The sequence below is a fragment of the Coturnix japonica genome, chromosome 11 (assembly GCF_054131305.1).
Source record: "Coturnix japonica strain WE chromosome 11, WE-NBRP24, whole genome shotgun sequence".
NCBI classification, from domain to species: domain Eukaryota; kingdom Metazoa; phylum Chordata; class Aves; order Galliformes; family Phasianidae; genus Coturnix; species Coturnix japonica.
The window spans coordinates 9,601,994-9,617,626 of record NC_140673.1 but is presented as its reverse complement, the minus strand read 5'-3'; the positions used below and the strand labels follow the sequence as shown (position 1 = coordinate 9,617,626).

Below are 15,633 nucleotides of genomic sequence, written 5' to 3'. Positions count from 1 at the left end.
ATACTCTACTCCCTACAGAGAATTTAATGAACAGATATTTTTTTAACAGATTTAGCTGTTAAGTATCAATGTTGCAAGGAATCTTTGGATAAGAAATTTGTTTTGTGAGATTGATGGTCGTGTTTCAATATAATAGTGTTATGATTAGAGATATAGATTGAACTCTAAACTTGTAGCTTGACATAGTTCAAATCCTTGCACCAGTGCTTGTCAATCATACTATACCCTTTTTTAAAAAAGAAATGCAACTGTAATCCATGGAAGATTGAGAAACATTTATCTGAAGGGAAACTATACTCACAACTCCAGGATGTGGCTTATGAAATATAATTATACCCAAAGGGAATAGACACATTCATTGGTACCTTATGCTTTATAAAGATGCAAGAGTTAGCCATCACAGCATAATAGGTGCGTTACCTGTCATGGCTTACCACTTAATTATTATGTCTATTTTACAAAAATTGGAATTATTCACAAACAATATTTGAGCCCTGTATGCTTCTAAACTTGGGGGACAAAGTTGTCTTCAGAATATAATGTCAAGAACTGATTTAAATAAAATGACTATCTGGTACCAGTGGGGAAAGAATTCTTTGGAAGAATGACTGCTCTGAGATTTTTCTGTAACACAGGAGCCTTTAAAGGCTGACAGGCACCCTTACAGACATTCACAATCCCTCTTGCATTGTTAGATTGGTATTATTTCATACCGAGGGTGATTAGGTGGGCATTTGTTTGGTACAGATTTATATTTGCCTGCCTGGCATTGTGGTTGAGGCAGTTTGAATTCCTGCTCAGCCTACTTTCTTTTCTCATCGTTCAGTGTTGTGAAACCAAACGAGCTTCTCCAAGAAAAAGAAACACATGCAGTGTCCTCTCTGTGCTAATAGCCTGGTTAGGCTACCTGGGTATGAGCTGGGGACTAAGTCACTGTGACATGTCTTTTACTACTAGATATGCCTTAGATGTGGTTATTACCTTTGCACTTTCTTGTTTTGCTGGTTCTTGACCCCAGTTTTCCTTTAGGGCACATTTTTGTTCCTAGTACATTTCCTAAAAGGTACGGTTACAAAACCTCATTTACTGTTTTAAGTGTTTGCCTTTGTATAATGAGTTGTAAATCAGACTGTGACTACAAATAAGGGAGACCCATTTTGTGGATCTATTTTTCTGTGCAAAATGAAATAAAGACAAGGGTAAGTGCAAAGCAAATTGTCCTAAGCAAAATAACATCAGAATACTTCTGCTTCAGAACACAAGTACTAACTGAAGGAATGGAGAAGGCAACTTTCCGACATATGTTTAAAAAGAGTTGTATGGAAGGTTTTTGAAAGCGAAAATTAAGTTTGGCAGAAGATCCGTAAGGCTCAGCTACCTGCTAAAGATGTCAGCTCTTAATTTTACATCTGTTGTTGATCACACCACAGGACTTGATAATCTGTTTATGATTGTGTTACTGCTGTGGGAGAGGCAGTGTAAGATCACTGTGTACAGTCAAGCAGGGGGCTTGCTCTTGCATGTATTTTTGATGACAAAGAGTCCCAGGGAGGCATCACTATTGCACTGCACCAGTACTCTTACAGGAAGGACTCGTGTTTAGTTTTGTTATTCTTTCCTGCCTCAGGCATAAGGTCTCTCAAGATATTTTCTATGAAGTAGAGTTACTATCATCTAGACCTTAATCAAAGGAATAATTTCACCTGTAATCTCAGTTTTGTGTTAAGGATTGTCATTTTGCATTTGTTTAGCAACTGAATTAGAAGAGAAGCCTGGTCAAGGAGAGCTGCCAGGTGCTGGCACCCAGTGCTCACCTTAAGTAAGGCTTTGGTGCACCATAGAAGTTTACTGTTAGACATCAAAACAGTGTATGATCTGGGCTGCTATTCTCAGGTTCCTTCCTTATGGAGGGGGAATTATAGTGAACTCTATTCCAAGCAAACGTTGGTTTCTTTTCAAACCTCTCATCCCCTTCACATTGTCCCACAAGGGTGTTTGTTCCCAGCAGCCACATGCATTTTTAGTCTTGGGGAGGCGTGTTCAATGGTCATTAATTTTAATTGTGAAAATGTTTGTGTAGAGGCTGCTTATGGGAAGTGACAGCTTCACAAAAAATGTAAAGGTAGTTCCCTGTTTTGGCTCTGAGCAATGGAGTTGGAGTTGCAGACTTGCTAAAACACTGGAAGGATGATTGTCCTGAATTTGCTTGCATAGAAGCACAGACAAAAAGCATGCCTTGGCTATGCACTCACCCCTAGGAATGCAGCTGGTAAGCCCAAGTGCCACCTGCAAGTGGTTTGGTGTTGCCTGCAGTTCTGCTCAGAGTAGCTTCCAGGAAAGGGCAGCTCACCTTTCTTTTGGGCTGCCTGCCAGCCAACAGTTCCCTGCTGTCCCTTGTGTAGGTCTCTGCTGTCCACTGGCCATCACATCCTTTAGAAGCAGTTGTATCTGGAGGTGTGGAACATGTCTTCATGTTCCTGTGGCACTGCAAGCTGCATGTGGGCTGCACACATTCTACCTGCCAGGGACCGTTGCTGGGCAGGGCTGCAGCCACTGCTGCAGCTCCAGGTTGTGCTGCCTGGGCTGAGCCAGCTGCTGTAGTCTCCAGACACATGTGTCCAAAGTGAGCAAATGTTTCATAGTAAAATATGAAAAGTCTTCTTTGTGGTCTTCTAAAAATATTTCTGGCATAGCAAAAGCAAGAAAGATGGGAGACAGGATTTCATATGGGGTTACTTGGTGCTAGTACAGCATTTTCTCCTTGCCAAGTTTTTGGTTAAGCTGGAGCGTGTAGTATTATGATGAGGCGAGACACTCTTTAAATAGCAAATAGATGTTATTGCCATCTGTAGAGGAATCTGATGAATTAATGAGTTAATAATCTTTCGTTGGCCCTCTTTGAATAAACAGGTTCATATGGATTTTATAAATCCAGCACTGCTTTTTTTAATATCTCTACCCTGAAAAACTGTCCAAAAATTGTTACATGGTGACTATCTTTGGTAGATGTTTCTTTTTTATGTTTTGTTCTAATTTATGTATCTCAAGTATTTGAAATAAGATGACATCAGTTTTCTTAATCTCACAGAAGTCATCAGATAGGAGAAATGCAGATGTGCTTGTTTGCTGCCCTGTACCAACTATGGCAACTGCACTGTGACTGATCAGCAGATATTGGTCTGTGTTGAGCATGCAACCTGTGAATATCCATACAGAGTATACATTAGGCAGCAAAGATACAAATCTAAAACCTCAAGACTGCTGGCATAAATTTTGCCCTCAAGAACAATGGAGACACTGTTGGAAGTGTGGCAGTGTCAGAAAGATTAAATGGCCTGGGATATGCCCAGAGCTGTACTGTCTGCACTCCGCTGTGGGCTGTGGCATGAGACAAGTAGGCTGCCCACATTTCAGTTATAGCCTGTTAATGGAAGGAGGCTTTAGCTCTGTGCTGTTGGTCCATTGCTGTAGAAAATGCCTTGTTCTAACGTGTATAGTACCTGGCACAAAGTCTTGATCTCTTTTCTGGTTGTATGACATGAGCAAGATAATTATTCTGCTGTATTGCTATGAATTTTTTAATCCTATTTATGTGTGCCAGTCATTTGTTTTGAGCAGTTAGAGACATTTCAGGTGTTGGCATTTTTATACCAGCAATCAAATGTAGCAAATATCATACTTTATCACCAGAAACCACATATCTTACTCAAGTTTAACAAGTTACTTCATGAATTAAAACTAGAGCTTATGCTCCCCAGCAGCTATAAACATCTGTTTAAACATGTTAGGGATTATTAGTGCAGTACCTCAACCTTGTTAACTTGAAGTGTGAGCCAGGTCTCCAGTCCAAAGCAAGCACAGGAACTGTGAGGTAGCTAAAAAGGGCGAGAGACCATTTTGTAGCAGAGTGAAGATTAATTGGACATATACAATAACTACACACAAGCCTTTAAACTTCCATTCAGATCTAGTCCAGCCATAAAAACACAGCTGTTCAAGCTAACAAAGCATTATAGGTCTAGACCTGCAAATGAGCACATGAAGAGCATTAGAAATTAAAACCTGTAGTAAAAGTCTTAGGGCACATTTAGTTGTCCCATCTGTGCTTCCACTGAAAATAGCTCTATGTTAAGTGTTGGCCTTTGGTCCTCATTATGACCGCTCTCAACTTAGAGGACTCAACAATAATCAGTTTTGGGTCCTCAAACACCAATATAATGTTGTAGGATTAAGGAAGGGGAGAGACAGCCAGTGAGGCTGGTTAGTTTCTCATTTAGAAAGATACTGAAGTGTTTGTTTTTGCTTTTTTCTTATAAGATGTGAACACAATACCTGTCTCATCCTACTTCCTCTCTATTACCCTTGTATACCTTAACTGTAATTGAAATGCATTTGCCAGACTTAATTCAAGCAAATCTCATGGTTGTTATTGCTTCTGAAACTGGTAGGTGTTCCTTCTTTAAAACTTGTTCTACCTAGCCTCAATGGTTTTGCTCTTTCTAAGCTCTTTTTGTAGCTGGGGGACCTGTGTTCTAATGACAGCTGCTTTGCAGATGACATGCAGATAAGTCTTCCAACTTTGTAGGCCTTTTCTTTCAGATAAACTAAAGCATTAGCGTTTTCTAACTTAATCTCATGGTTGCTAAGACTTTAGTTTGTGTCAGGTGGCTAAAAGCCAAGCCCTTAGTATTTTCGTCGTACTGTTCTTCTCTCCTCCCCCGCCCCCCCCCCCCCCCTTTTTTTTTTTCCAGTGATTGTGAGGGAGAAATTAACTTTTGGTCTATCATTAACCAATACACAGCAATCACTGTCTTAGTGTTCCTATGGTAGCAGCTCTGTGATGGAGGAGTCTTGCACATATTTTCATAATCTGTGGAATTTTTTCTTTGATAAGGGATTTTACTGCAAGTTTGTTTTGATTATGTCAATATTGGTTAAAGTTCTGCCTTACTTATATCTAAGGTGCTGCTAGAAAATGTTCTTTATTCTGCAGAATTGAGGTATGTGATCAGAATCATGTATCTTATAATTTCTTGGCTTACCCCTATTTTACTTACAAACTACTTCAACCACTTTAAGTTCCTGCACTAACAGCAAGTTGGTTGGATAATTCTCAGCATCACAGGACACTTTGTTCCTGTTAGCTATTTTTAATTGAGACCTTACTTGAAAACTAAATCCCTTTTATGTCCTGAAACAATAAGCAACATTTGAGATAGTTCATTTTCTATACAGTGACTGAATATGTGTATAGGAAATTGGTAATCACAGTCCAAACTTCTGATTAACCAGCTGAGGTGAGTGTCGGGTCAGCTGTGGGAATACAGGTGAAGGTAATTCAGCTGTGCTCCTGGAAGGGATGGAGCCTGACTCCAGCTCTCCTAGACTTCATTTAAGGGCTGACCACCATGATGGCAGCATCTCCTTTTAGTTTAGTTCAGGTGACTAGCCTCAGCATTTTCCATCTAGACTGAAGGCATCAGAATTAGTGAGTTTTTCCTGTAGATTACCTTTGGCTATCTCTTACACCACCATTCTTGTATTATTTCCTACTCTACAGTGCGAGTATGTGAAAGAACCTGTGTTGAGACTTTAGTGGTTAATGTAGATGCCCCTTGTAAAACACAATTAGTAAATGCACTTCTTTAGCTTAGGCTTTATTTAAAGCTTTTCTACTGGACAGGATTTTGTAAGAAGTTAAGGCACTCCATGGAAACTCCATTTATCAACATTGCTTTTTGTGGAAGTTATGTACAAGCAGTCTAAGAAACTACATTAATTTTCTTGGTCTACTTTGCAACTTGGTCTGTGTATTCCTCACTGCATTCTCAAACTGCATGTTTTTGGAGCAAAAAATATTTTGCCTTTTTCCCTTTTGAAATATTCATATTGATTTTTTGCTGAAAACAAGGACACAATCATCTTGTTAATAGCTCTGCAATGAAACATCTGTGCTCTGCCTGCAAGAGTGGTTCCAACTTGATGTTTTCTAGCTGGAGTCAGTATGATAAGTTCATGACAACTGGGAGAACATGGTCAACTTTCTTCTGGAAGATGATTTTCAGCCTTTGTGCTTCCAATTCTCAAATGTGGGTAACTATAACAAATACCCCACCATATTCTGGGTGTAAATGATGAACTGATAAATAAGAATGGATCACCTGTTAGCAGAGGTTGATTATCTTGCTGATATTCAGAGAGAAATGAAGACAGTAAAGCTGATCAGCATAAGAACCCTACAACAAGCCTGCTTGAAAATGGATTTCTTTACTAACATTGCAATTGTCATATTTACTTCTAAATAATTAAAATATCCGGTTTCTTAGATGATTAAGGCAGCAATTCTAAAAACTTTCAGGAAACTGGGAGTGTGGCTACACTCTACATAGCAGTAGGATAGGGCCAGAGATTACAGAAAAGTATCTGAATTATATTGAAGCACCAGAGAAGTGGAGAGTTGTCACTTGCTGGATTCAGCTGTGAAATGCTGAGAGCCTCCTCTCTGTCTGTACTACGCTTGCACAGATTCGTTTGATTTGTGCCCATAAATTCAAGATAAAAGATTAATTTGTCTCTTGGAAAAAACAAAGCAAAGAGCAAAAATGTAGCTGAACATTATTCAAAGAAGTTATTAAAGGCAAACAGGAAAATGGCAAAAACAGTGCTTTTTAGTGATGCATTTGACAATTTTGATTCTGACAGATTTAGTTTTTTCAAGCACTTAATTTGCTTCCTGCTTGGTTTTGAAACTTAATCTAAGCATGTCTAAAAATTTAATGACAGATTTTTTTATTTTTTTTGTAGTCTCAAATTTAAATTCAGAAAAGCACTGACAACTATTGAAGAGCAAAAGTAATACACCCAAATTCAATACCTGAAGTTAGGTAAACGTAGTGCCAAACATGCAAATTGTATGGTGTATGATAGGGGGAATCTTTCTGATGTTGTTTTGATCATAGTGATGTGCAGTTATAAAAGTAGTTATTAAAGAGGTAGCATTATTAAAGAATTGATGAAATACAACCAATGGCCAATTGTGTCAGGGACACACAAATATTCAGCATTAGCCACAGATTTTAGCAAACTGTTCAGCCTTATCGATCTTGCTGATGATTAAAAAATGGCACTTGTTGCCTTCCAACAGCCCTACAAGTGTGTTCAGATACCAGCTAACATATGCAAACAATCTTTTTTGTGCTGTGAGGCTCCATCCTTCCACCAGTATCTCCTTCATTGTGATATCTACAATACATCTGTCAGTTATTATTACGATAGAGTGATATCGTGCACTATCCTGTGGATCAATAATCTGTCTGCCTTTTTTCTTACAATTATTCATCTCCTTTTCAGTGTTTTCTTAATTTACAGAGATAACTGTGTTTTGTGTAGTTTCTTACACAGTGGTCCACAACAAGTACTCCCAGTTGCCATGGCAACATAATATCCATCAAAGAACATTGCAGTCCAAAAAGCATGACTTAAAACATGGCATAACAATTTAATGGAGGTTTCCTTGTTTGGGAAAGCACTTTCTTGTCTTCTGCTTCTGTTAGCCATCAATTCACTCATGTGATAATCAAAAACTTTTTTTGGATTTCCAGTGGGATGGCATAGTTTGGATCTGATTAGGTAAGTGAAATGAGAATTTATAAAATATAAGGCAAATAAGACTTCCTTGAATGCATGCATCATGACACTGAGTCTGAAATGAGCCATGTAGCTGCTCAGTGATATGTAGCAGGATGTTTAAAGGAATACAGAGTTCCTTAATTCTGGTACTAAATAAAAGGAGAAAGAGAAACTTGTATGGAAGAAGGCAGAGCCACTGTGGAGCGGGAAGGAAATCAGGAAAAGTAGGTAATTCCTCTTTGTATCAACAGAAGCGTGTTTTTACTTCTTTTATCATACACAGCGCTTGCTCACCCCTTGCCCATACCCCAGCTAACTGTTTATTTCTTGCTTGGCTGTGGCTCGCTTGGGACATCATCTAAGATGCTTGCCTGTGTGCTTTATATCACTGCCTATCTTCACTGTTTCTATCCATGTTCATCTAATCTAGTAAGAACACTTTCAAATACTGGTAAATTCAGTGCAGAGGCAGCCTATTAATCTATTGCATGTGCTACCATACTACAAGGAAAGTGCTTTATAAGGAGGACTTGAAAATGAATATAATAATGCAGAGGGAAATAGGGTGTGTTTATATTGCAACTCTAAAAACAAAAATGTTGTTTCGCTAATGTAAGACATTCCAACTTCTCTCCATGAGATCAATCTGCTTCTATATTATTTTAACATTTAATTCTGGGCCCTGTATTTTGTTTTCATTATGGTGCTTGTAACAGTGTATAGATAAATGATGACCAGTGACAGCACACTGTTGTAACTGCTAGCTAGATGATGTGCAGCTTATAATATAGAACTATTTGATGTATGTGCAAGTTATTGCACTATTTTGACCATATTAAAAAATGACTTTAATTTCAGTATAATTGCAGATGCCCAAATAAAGCTGTATGCTGAGATGCCTTTCTATGCAATCTATGTGCAGTATTTTAATAAGCAGAATCCTAAATGGTTTCCTAACCCAATATTTCTATTCTTGAGATCCCTGCATGGTTTGCATGCTGCAGCAAGTCTGGAATAATATCCTGTAGAAAAGCCCTCAGCAGTAAAAACCTGTGAGTATGCAAAGCTCCTAAAATTTAGTTTGAGCTTTTTAATGTTTGGAATGCGAAATAGGAAGAGGAAGAAGAAATGAAGTGAAATTTAGTCCCACTTAGGTGCTGGAAGCAGATGTGACTGTATAATGACTGTATACTACTCCTCTGCATAAATCCTCACAAAGTGATAATCTGAAACATCAGATACAAGCACGCTTTAAATAAACCTTAATGCAAGATTCAGTTACCCTGTTTTCTGTATGGCTGTTTACTGTGGTGGAAATCTATAGGCTATTTCATCTGCTGGCTTGGTAAAGAGAAATAACACAAACAAACCTTGTTGATAGTGTTATAGTTTGCTTCACATTCCTTAACATTTCTACATGCTTGGAAAAAAAATATAAGAAATCCTCTTTGATTTAACAATGACATATTAGGAACTGAAGCATGTGAAACATGCTGGTGTTTTGCAAAAGTAATTCTCCTGAAGGTTACTCTGTGCTTATGCTGTCGTCAGTGCTATGAAATTATACTTTCTTCTTCGTCTATGCAAATTATGCATTGAGGTTTTATTTTTCTTCTGTGCAGTTTGCACTCATTTTTATATATCTGTCATCAGAGCATTAAAAAATCATAAAAAAGCTTGGCTCTGTAAAAGTCCTGACAGCGTATTTTCAGCTTGCTTTTATTTTTTTTTTCTTGTTTAATTCAGAATCGATGTTTGGAAACATCAAAGTTTCCAAGAAGAAGGAGGTTCATTTTGGTATTTAGATCTTTTATTTAGCATACCAGCAACTATTTGATGGCAGCCAACCTGCCTCCAGGCCCCAGAGCTGCATGTGTCCCTTCAGGTTTGCCAAGAAGGCTGAGGCTTGTTGTCCCATGTTGTAATGATCACCAACTGGTTGGGTTTCATATTAAAAGTAATGCAGATGAACCCTGTTCCTGCATCTCCTGGCCAACATAGTAATGTGTTTTGTGTGTACACTAAATATTCCTGTTGGTCAATGGTACGGATACGTTCCTGTAACTCCTGTGCTCATGTGTGCAGCCTTTTGCTGTTAGCTGTGCTGAAACACAGAAGATCTCTCTCTCTGAGAAACATAACCCAGTGTGCTCCTGGGTATGTTATTAGCAGTCACTTGTAACACCTGGACAAGATGTTTTCAGGATGCTATTCTGTAGCCACATAAGTCTTTCTAATTTGATGTTATTTGATGTGAAATGTGTGTAAGTAATGTTAATTATGCAATAGGTTTTGAAGAATATGTTTTGATTGTACTGTGGAAATGTCAGTCCCATTAACAATCATTATTACCTGTCAGAAAGTAGAAGCAGCTTCAGATGGATGTTGTATCTGTGCAGACACATACCAATGTTCCACACATTTTGTTGATTTGTACCCTGACCACTGAAATAACCTTCTCTTTCCAACTGTTCTCTACTTGAACTGAATTCAGGAAAGAGAACAGGGCTCTGATTCCAGTCCTGCCGTGAGTCAGTTTGGAGTGAATGTTCTTGAAACAGAGGCTTCAATTTTTAGAAAGCGGTTCATCTGCTGAAGCGTTTCCAAGCCTTGCTCCCAAGGGTTTCTGGGACTTATTAAGGCTGTGGCAAGGGTTCAGGAGAGTGAGTTTCGAGCCAGCAGGCCACAAGGAAGAAACTCATTTTGTTTTGCCTTGTTATATAGGCTAAGATGACTCAATAACCACTTGGGTTCATAAACTCTCTTGGAATTCTTTGTCTTGAGTATCATCCTACCAAGTGTGTGGACTTCTGTGAAGAAGCACTATGAAGTGTAGCTTATGTTGCAGGAATAGTCTACTACTGTGGAGGGCCATTTTAATTAATGTTAAGTATAATTAACTGTAAGTCTGTAGGATTAAAGTTGGGGTTTTCAGTCTGGTTCTGCTGTGGCTCTGCTAAACTGAGGGAGTTTGAGTATGGATGTTCTTAAGAGCCACTAAATCTGCCTTCAGTGACTGAATGGCATCAGAGCACACAGTTGATATAAAAGCCTTCACAACTCTCATATTTTCAGTTGTTACTTGATGTTGCCATTACTTGAAGCAGAGTCCTACTCTTCTTTGATTTCCAGGCTTAAGTATTGTGACAAGAGCCCATACATTAACTTAGGTGTTTCAGGTATTTTCACTTCTGCTGTTCCCTTTCATCCAAGCATTTACTTGCCTAGTAGTAACTCTGGTGGCTGCTGTTGATCTTGATCAATGAATCCTCCTTGAAAGTGGATGACAATGAGTAGCAACATTTCACCCGAGGCTGTATTAACCTTAATAAAAGGTTATTGTTACCATCTCCGAATGCACTGCTCCCCATGCGTTCAGATTGCCTTACACCTTCCTGTGCTGCATCATCCTATTGTGTTGGCGATAGCCTTTCTGTAGCTAGGGAGCAAACTGAAGCAGTTTTCCTCCTCTGGTATTAGCAGTCACCAAGGTTCCTGAAGATTTAATTGCTATTCCTGATGTTTATTGCCTCCTGCGCTGTACTACTTGAGATGTATCCTCTTTTTATTGCAAGTTTTCATCAGGATGAAAAGTTTGAGGTATTTTGTTGAGAAGAAAAGAAGCAATAAACTGTAGTTTGTGTGGGGGGAATAACTAAAAGATGATTAAAGGGAACAAAACTCTGTTTTGTCACACTGTTTAATAAAGCACTTTAATAAAGGCAGTGTACGCTGTCCTTTTCACTGACAATCAGGACCGAGTCAGGAATATCGGAGTTTTCAGAGCCAAGTTGTCTTCCTTTCATTTTATTGTTGCAGGAGAGCATGCAAGCTGAAAATGAGGCCAGTTCTTCTGTACTTCAATGTTTTTGAATTACTTGCTTTGCTGAAGTGCTACAAAATATAGTGCTGGGAGGGTGGGTGGGTTTGGTTTGGTTTTGGTCAAATAAAATCTGACCTGTTTGCTCAGTTTCAGCAGGAATGAGGAATTAGGCAGATTTTTATGATGTAGTCTGGTTATAGTTAGAAAGGAATGATGGGGAGGGACCAGATATAGAAAACAAGCAAACATTAGTACTGCTGATGCTGAGCCATGTTTTCTTAAGAAAAAAATGAACAACACATTTCTATTTATTTTTTTCCTGAATTGACAACTATTTGTCCTCACTTATGTGAAATAATGGCAATGGAGACAATACCTTTTTTTTTTTTTTTTTTTGTGGGGGGGGGGGGGGTGAGAAGATTAATGTACTGTGTTTGATTTCTTTGGAGTTTCATTCTTTGACACTTGTGTAATTAAGGTTTGATCCATGTATTTAAAGCCATATTTAGAAAGGGAATAGGCTACTATAATTATCTTTGGAGAGACCTGGGCTGCTTTTTTTTTTTTTTTTTTTTGAGTACTTAATTGTCAGCCTTTAGAAAGTCAGATGGAATAAGGTGTTAAAGAAGAACAACATGCTTTGTGAACATAATGGCATTAGTGAACAGCAGGGGACAGTCAGTCTACCTGTATGTGTTTCTTTCTGCTTCCTGGGTCTAATTGAAGTGACTTTTACTAGGGGAAAAAAAGGCAAGTAAGTGGCAAGAGGAATAGGAAAGTCATTGTTGGTTTAATGTGAATTGGATGTTCTGGAGTGAAGTTTCCATTCATCAATCTATATTTTAGGGAGAGTGGACCTGGAAGCCTCCAAATCCACTTTCAGCTGTAGCATTGCGCCAGATAAAGCAGTCTGTGGAAATATTTGGAATAAAACTATAGATCCATTTGTTTCCTCACAAAGGAAAACCCATTGGAGATACCTATTTTCCACTGATTAAAGCTATAAATCAAAACTATGGTAAGCTTCTAAGGTAAAAGAAACATAAGGCATTTAGAGTGGGGTCTCGAATATGTTTGTCCATCCATAAGGATGAAGTTTCTATAGCTAAGGATGGTGCATTTTGAATGTTTAATTAGAATGTTTAGAAACATGCATGTCCTAAAAATCAGCCTTTGATTTGCATATTTGCATTAAGTTGGTGTGCCCAGACTCATCTAATAGTCCTCCAAGCATAGCGGCATTGTGATACTCTAATCCTGTCATTAGTAAATGACATGCAGATTATACATGTACAGATGTGTGTGACTCTTTAAAGAGCATCCAGCTTCTATGTTATCGTTAAATCCTACAGTAAGAGTTTGCTGTAATTGCATATGAACTGTATTCCTGTCTGCTGTTTCCATAGTATGGTTGGTTACTCTGTCACTGTGCTGCAGGTACTTTAGTATCCCATAAAATATGCAAAACAACATGTACTTATGAAATGGGGCATTGGGTTGTTGTCTTATGTGAAGCACTGGAGCTACTGGAAGTCTTTGCAGGAGTGTCTGCTCCAGGAACTCTAGAAATTAAGTACAGAATCTGTACCAGTCTGTGACTTTATGTGAGTTATATAGGAAGAAATAATTAATGCAAATATTTACTCTAAAATAGCATAGGGCAATAATCTGAAATACTTAGGTATTTGGAATGAAATAGGTCACATGAATCCTTGAGATAATAAACAGTATTTTGGAATGCTCTGAATATAAGAGTTACAGAGGAATGACTAATACTCTACTTCTCAAGCAGAGCACACAAAATGAACTGATTCCTGCATGTTAGCCTTGAGGGGCTGTGAACTGTAGGGCAGCTGTGGAGATGCTGTAAATATCTCAGTGTTTATGATCTGGAGAACAGAGATTTGTTTAAGATATAAAAGATTTGCTTACCAAACCATGAAGCTCCAACTTGTGTGGGTGATGCTACGTTTCTGCAGGATTTGGGAGTTACTATGGATTCGCATGAACTTCACATCTGAGGAGTTACTGAAAACCTGTTAAATGTCATGTAAACTCTGCTCTTATTCCATCACTAGACTGTTAGTTCAACTATTTATGGAAAAATAAATAATTAGAACAGGAAACATGGTGCCCGGTGAGAATAGTCTTTGGGAGGGGGATCCGGTTGTACAAAAATGAATGAAAAATCTCATCAATTTCAATGTTAATTTTGTTTTCAGATTGTTTGACTTGATAGAACACTTCCTGTTTTTATTTTGGCTATGCTAATTACAATTGCACATAGAATATTGTATACGAATACTTAAGCAGATACATACATGCAAACAGGGATATGTAAATACATACAATGGATGACTATAATTAACCAGACACAGGTACTACTCTGGAAGGTACATAAATCCTCTGCCCAAATTAAACATGTGAGTTGTGCAGTGCTAGGTGTATCAGGCCCTGAGTGCTAGGGATGGACATGCTCATCAACTGGAACTCCTTTGTATGCAGAACCAATGTGTTGGTCAATCTTGCTCTCATTAAATCTAGGTTGACTGTAAGTGATTTTGCAACAGATTTTATGGATTCCATTGTGATTGAGTGCAGTGCTTTGCACTGTATTTATCCAACAATGTGTTCATGTTCACAAGAAAGGTCAAAGAAAGGTTTATTGCTGAGGCAGAGTTTGTCACTGCTTTTTAGAAACTTCTATCAAAAAGTTATGCCCAGCAAAACTGTGCTGCTTGCCTTTTGATGTTTTGTGTGATGAAAAACTGTTTTGAATGTATCTTGAAAGAGACCATAAAATTATGCTTTTACATTGGCCTTTTAATTAACTATTACTAAAACCCTGTTGCTTTTACAATTTGGTAATGTAGTTTTTTGGTGGATGGTGCACTGGGCTGGTTGCCACTACTCAGGCATGTTCTAACAAGCATCTTCCACCCAAGGGAGCTGCAGGGAGCAAGAGAAATCCTTTAGTTTTCATTTAACTAGTTGTACATGCACTATTAAAGAAAGGGTTTAAAAAAAAAAGTACGAAAAGGAGGTTTGCCGATGTTAAGGTTGGTGTTGTTATTAAATGCAAAGTATTACTAATTTTGAGAGGATGTGCATTTTTGTGAGAAATCAGAACCTGGTGGATACAGATGCTGCAAAAATGCTACGTCCCTGCAAATAATCCTGTGTTGCCTCAGCTGGAATGCCTGAGGAAAGGCAGCCCTTCTGCTGGAGCTTCTACTGGCCACCACACTGAGGGATTAACTTAAAAATCCTCTTTATGAAATTGATGATGACTGCAGAGATGAGCAAGGCAGCTCCTTTTTGGTCCTGTCTTTCCATGGTTGTACAGCAGCACTTCTCATCCTGCTTTATAGTGACAAGCAACCAAATAAAAAAGGTTTCCAGTTTTTCCTTACGGGGAGAAAAAAGTTATGGAGTCTTCAAATGTGTTAAGAACTGGAAGACTTCAAAAAGGGGGTGATATTATGTCCCAAGATGGGTGGAAGTACATAAGATTGCAGTATGTACTTTGTTATGTACTTTGTTAGAGCCCTGCAAGGCAGCAGCTAATACCAGATTAATTGCAAATCAGTTGCTTGAAATATGTTGTCTCTTCTGGGCTGTGTCAATGCTCTTGAGTAATGAGCTTGGGAAGGTATTCATCTCCACAAGAGAAACCAAAGTTTCTGTAAACTTGACTTAAAGAAGTATTGCTGCAGGCAGTGAAATGTATACAAGCAAACAAAGCCCAGGAGATGGGTTGCCTTCTGGCAGACTAATAGAAAGCATTTTCTTCTTAGCATGCAATTCTTCAAAATAACTACTATTATTTTTAACTGGGAATACTTTCTGTTTGAACTAGTGTTTGTAAAAGCCTTGGTATCAGAGCAACTTCTATCTATCTCTAGTCCTGCTTTATGTCAGAGTCATATGACTCACACCTATGGGAATGTAGTCAGCCATAGCTTGGGTTTGGTGTTGTCTGAGCGCTGTCTAGAGTAGTGCTGTCAACCTGGTCACGCTGCCTTGGCTCTTAGGGGAAAACAAAACTAAAGATGCAAAGAAATTGCTTTAGGTGCACTCAGAGCTCCCCTTCCTCTTGGGGCAGGACTACAGCAGGTGCAGGAGGGCCATGCCTGTATATTAGTTGCGGAGATGTGTAGAGAAGGAGTCTTCTGAGAACC

General features: G+C 38.5%; 1 protein-coding gene across 3 annotated transcripts in view; it reads right to left on the bottom strand.

The window, feature by feature from the left end:
- The window catches only part of LOC107317087 (uncharacterized), a 34,949-nt gene that overhangs the window by 10,118 nt on the left and 9,198 nt on the right, over positions 1-15,633 (bottom strand). For 2 of the 3 annotated variants that reach the window (XR_014932635.1, XR_014932634.1), the window contains exon 2: positions 3,807-3,875. The exons of the other annotated variant lie outside the window; for it this stretch is intronic. The gene's annotated coding sequence lies outside the window, so the exon portion shown is untranslated. The remainder of the gene's footprint in view (positions 1-3,806; positions 3,876-15,633) is intronic. 3 annotated transcript variants of the gene reach the window in all.